This window comes from Ictidomys tridecemlineatus, chromosome 1 (assembly GCF_052094955.1).
Source record: "Ictidomys tridecemlineatus isolate mIctTri1 chromosome 1, mIctTri1.hap1, whole genome shotgun sequence".
NCBI classification, from domain to species: Eukaryota; Metazoa; Chordata; class Mammalia; order Rodentia; family Sciuridae; genus Ictidomys; species Ictidomys tridecemlineatus.
In genome coordinates, this window is record NC_135477.1 from 262,762,755 (window position 1) to 262,767,676 (window position 4,922).

The window sequence follows — 4,922 nt, forward strand, 5'->3', positions numbered from 1 at the left end:
TTCCTCGAGTCATGTGTCCCAATGCGACCAATCCTTCGCGACCCCGTTGCCAGGCAACGCCGGGGCGTCCGCCCAGCCGGACCCGGGCTTCCGGATCGCGCTCGGACCCGGGATGGGAAGTGATGGCCAAGGGCTTCTGTTGAGTTGATGACATCACGTTGAGAGAGAGAAAAGGGTGAACGCGACAACCAAGGACGCCAACGCTGAAAGCTTAGGAGGGAAGGATACAAATTTCCACGTACTCGCGCTTTTCAGTTCCACCGCCCTCTTCCGGAGGTTGGTGAAGCGTGCGCCTCCGCCTTTGCACAGGTGACTTCAGCTAGCCCGAAAGGCAGCGGAGGAGCCCGGGGTCTCAGGTAAGAGCATCGAGGTCTCCCTTGACCCGCGCCTCCTAGACTGCGTCCTTAAACACAAAACAAGGGGCCTTCTCTCTGGGCACTAATTCTGCAGTGCAGCTTAAAGTGTGCCTTTAGCATGGACTTCCCATATTGGGAAATGCGCAGTTTGGGGGTCACTGTCCTGGGTCCTTCCTGCTTATGCCGTCAGACGAACCTCCCACCCAGGCCTGTGTCTTATGCAGTTCAGGGTCTAAAAGAACTCCTCTCCTTTCATAGGACCACCCAGCTCTTCAATTCCTGATCCAGCGAATGGGAGCATTCGTCCCTCGGAGATGGTAAGCTTTCCTCGTGGGCTTTTACCTCACTTGCAAGGACAAGGCCTTTTATTGTCACCTGAGACTTATTCCCTGTGGACCTTGATCCATTATTCAGCACACAGGGCACAGGTATAGATCCCGTCAGCTTCCACACTGTCGTCCTGTCCTGTTTGCCTTTTGCCTTTCTCGCTTATTTACAAGGTATCTATTGAGACATTTTTTCAAATACTTAAAATAAATTAGCCTATCCTGTGGCTTTGGCATTCACCTTAACCTGCAAGTGAGTTTTTTTTTTCCATCATTTACTGAATTCAAGTGGCTTCTAATTTTCTCTTCTGAAATATATATTTATCCTCTCCCCATATCTCGGCCTCCCTTTCTCTTCTGGAAACATTAACAACTAAAATTTTGTGGCTGAATGTGTTTTCCAGCAGAGACCCTCAGTCGCTGCAGCAACCCTCAGCCCCACCCAGCAGGTTCCTGGCTCCACCAGCCTGGAGTGCCACAACTACAGTCTTCCATCCTAAGAGGCACAAAGGAGTGCTGTTCTGCAGTCTGGGTAGTTCATCCATTCAAGGGAAAGCAGATGCTGAGAAGAGGCTCATATCACTTTGTCTTCACCCCGGCCCACACTTCACTTGAGAAAAGTATGGCTGAGAAGTTATTGGCTTGCCCAAGGCCAAACAAGCAAAAGAGGAGGTTCAAGGCCAGATTCTCAGTACTTTTCTGGTATCTCTCAGCAGCAGCAAGGCAAGGCTGACTGAGAAGGGAAGTTAACCAGGAAGAAATTAAGGATTAAAGACATGTTCCCATATAAATGCACAAGTGGATGCGTTCAGGACAGAGATGTTGCCCTGACACATTCACAAAGGAACTGTGCTGAGTCACACCAGCCCTTGGGCTGAGCTGCTCTAAGCTACTGTGCCTTACAAGTCCTTTCCACAGTCCCTGTGACTTGGAGGTGGGGTGTTGCCATAAAGGTTGGGCACTACCCAAGCCCTCTGTAACAGTAAGAGGCAGGCCATTTCCTCAGGTGCAGACATCTATCTCCTCACCTATCTCGGATTCAATTCCTCCTAACCAGGTCTGGTCTAAACTTTCCAGAAGTCAAGAAATTAAACGAGAGATAACACTCTCTTACATTAATGATAATCATGTCATGTACCCAGATATTTTGGGGCTTTGGCCTAATTTTTCTTTTTTGGTACTGGAGACTGAACCCAAGGGCCATTTACCACATCCCCAGTCCCATTTATTTTGAGACATGGTCATGCTAAGTTGCCAAGGCTGGCTGGATCTTGTGGTACTGATTCAGCCTCCTCAGTCATTGTGTTTACAGGTGCACACCCCCCACAGTTGGCTGACCTAATTTCTGTAAGCTGGTTAGAACATGCCTCATTTTCCTTAAGGTTCTGGGTTTCTGAGGCTTTCTACAATGCACCTGCTTGTTCACCTTGGCTTTGGCACAGCAGGCCCTCAAATGAGTGGACACCAAGTAGTTATGTGCCCTTTGTCTTTATACCTGAGGACATCCATGCACACACATTTATGTACATTTAACAAGTGGCTCTAAGCCACTTTAGCTCATTTTCTTACTCAGGTTCTCTAATAGCTGGATTGTGACACTGCATACTGATGATACTCCCCTTGCCCCCCTTATAGCCTCTGGCTGTAGATTCTAGGGATAGAACTGAATGTGCCCAGTACCCCCTTCCTCTCTCAGGATGACACTTTCTCCCATGGCTTCAGCCATTATTCTTTCAGAATTCAGCATGAAAGAGAACTACCTAGCACTTTATTTTACTTAGGCTTTTGATGTGTAACTTGTTCCACAAAGGCTCCCGTCCACTTCCTTGCTCTGTCTTGGAATACGGTTCTGGGTTCATCTGGCACCATTTCTAGCCCTTACTCAGGAAGCAGCGGTGGTTCCTTTTAGTGGCAAATGATACTAGAGACCACAATCCAGATACTGTCCACTGCTCCTGGGCATAACTAGGAAATGTGGATTTCTTTAAATGAATAAGGATGAATTCATACCTAGATTTTCTATACTTTGAACTACAGATTTTTATAAATTAATTCTTGGATTTTATTGTCTTTTTCTCAGGAAAAAATTAGTTTTAACATTAAGATAGTTATTAGCTTTAATCCACACTGCACATAATTTCAAAGGATTAATTCCGATAAAACTAGTAATAAGATTACTGAATGGAATTTAGGATTACTTAGTGGCTTCACTTGTTTTTAAACTATAGCGCTATAATTCATTAAATCTATACAGCGTGCCATGTTCTAACATCGCTGTCAAGATGCGGGAGGGCTGCACACTGCTAATGCCATGAGGCCCGCCAGGCCCAGCGCTGCAGCTGCTTGAGGACAGGCTCTGGGGTGGCAGCACCTGGATACAGGCTGGACCCCTGAAACCTGGTGCCCAAAGTGAGAACCAGCTCTGCAACACACCAGTGCTTCCCCTGTCTCATACCTCTTACTTTTCAACTGCTGCTCCAGATCACTTCCAAACTTTTTTTTTTTTTTTTTTTTTAGTATTTATTTTTTAGTTTTAGTTGGACACAATACCTTTATTTTATTTATTTATATGTGGTGCTGAGGATTGAACCCAGGGCTTTTGCACATGCTAGGCAAGCACTCTGCTGCTAAGCCAAACCCCAGCCCCTCCAAATTCTTGTCTTTGGCATGGCTTCTGTGAATCCAATTCAAGGCAGTTCAGTTCATTCATCTCAGTCTAAACAATTATCTGTATATACTTTGGATTACAGATTTTTATAAATTAATCCTTGGATTTTATTGTCTTTTTCTCAGGAAAAAATTAGTTTTAACATTAAGATAGTTATTAGCTTTAATCCACACTGCACACAATTTCAAAGGATTAATACTGATAAAACTAGTAATGAGATTACTGAATGGAATTTAGGATTACTTAGTGGCTTCACTTGTTTTTAAACTATAGCTATAGTTCATTAAATCTGTACAGCATGCTGTATTCTAACATCGAGTTCTAACACTGTGTTTAAACATTTACATATTTGGAAATATGTAAAACATTATTTGGTCCCACTTCTAGCCTTGCCCCTGCATGGCCTCATCCTTCACTTTACTTTTAAGGTATCTTAAGGGAAAAAAAAAAAAAAGAAGCGAGCAGATCTGTATTTGCTTCCTATTAAACAGGGCTCCCTTTCCTTTCCTTCTCACAGCTGCAGCACCTGCTGCTCTCTGGGATAAATATACCTTCCATTAGAAATGGGCATTTTGTTGTTTCTGGTTTTAAGAATGTCACCATGAAGGATTGTGCAGTCTTTTCATTTCATTTCTCCTTTAAGTAGAACTGCTGTGTCACTGACTCAGCAAGCAAACATACATGCAGTTTTATTCTCTTCCACGTCTGTAAGGTTCTGCCTTCCCACCAGCAATGCTTGGATCCTTGCATCCCATCACTTCACAGGAAACATTAAGAAGGCAAACTTCTGGGTGTTTGCCATTCACAGAGATGAGAAATTTTACCTCAATATAGCCTTTTATTTTTGGTCAGCCTTTTTATCAGCTTTATTGAGGTATAATTAGCAGAAGATAATGAACATATTCACCACTCACGTTTCCTTTGCCCATCCCAAGTCTATAGGCAACCACTGGGCTGCTTCCTGCCAAGATGCTAGTTTGCATTCTCTAGACTTCCGCCCATGGAATCACACAGTATGTACTCTCCCAGCTGCTCCTCCCAGGAGAGATGACTGAGACTCATCCACACTGCCGTGCATACCAACAGCTCACTTCTTAACACTAAGCACAATACAATGGCCCTTTTTCTGGAGGTGAGGAGACAGCTCCATTAGGTAACCAACTCCTAAGGCATTTTCAGTGGCTAGATTTCCACTAACTTTCTGCTTTTATGTTTTATGGTCAAGAACCTAAAGTGACACTAACTCCATTCTACATCCAAACTTTTCTACTGAATTGTCCACCCTATTATTCAGTTTTTAATTTCTATCACACCCTAACATTCTCCAAAGTCTAGCTTAGTGTCTGGCACAAAGAATAAATAAGGAATTCAACACATAGTTACTGGGTACTGGACATGGGAAGAAGACATACTGTACATCTTGAATGTGACTCCATGAGGGCAGAGGACATGTGGGTCCCCACATCTACTGCCCTACAGGACACGACTTCAAAGACAAGGTGAACCCAGTGCTGCCTTGCTTGCCTTATGAAACGCTTCTTATCAAAAGGACACTTTAGAAACAAAATCAGA

The 4,922-nt window shown here is 44.1% G+C and overlaps 1 long non-coding RNA gene across 1 annotated transcript; it reads left to right on the top strand.

Moving 5' to 3' along the window:
- The first annotated feature begins 2 nt into the window (after nucleotides 1-2).
- Nucleotides 3-3,807, top strand: LOC120885301 (uncharacterized). Its single transcript, XR_013424710.1, has 3 exons — nucleotides 3-356; nucleotides 615-673; nucleotides 1,087-3,807. It is a non-coding gene; the product is annotated as an uncharacterized LOC120885301 (long non-coding RNA).
- Nucleotides 3,808-4,922: the final 1,115 nt, after the last annotated feature.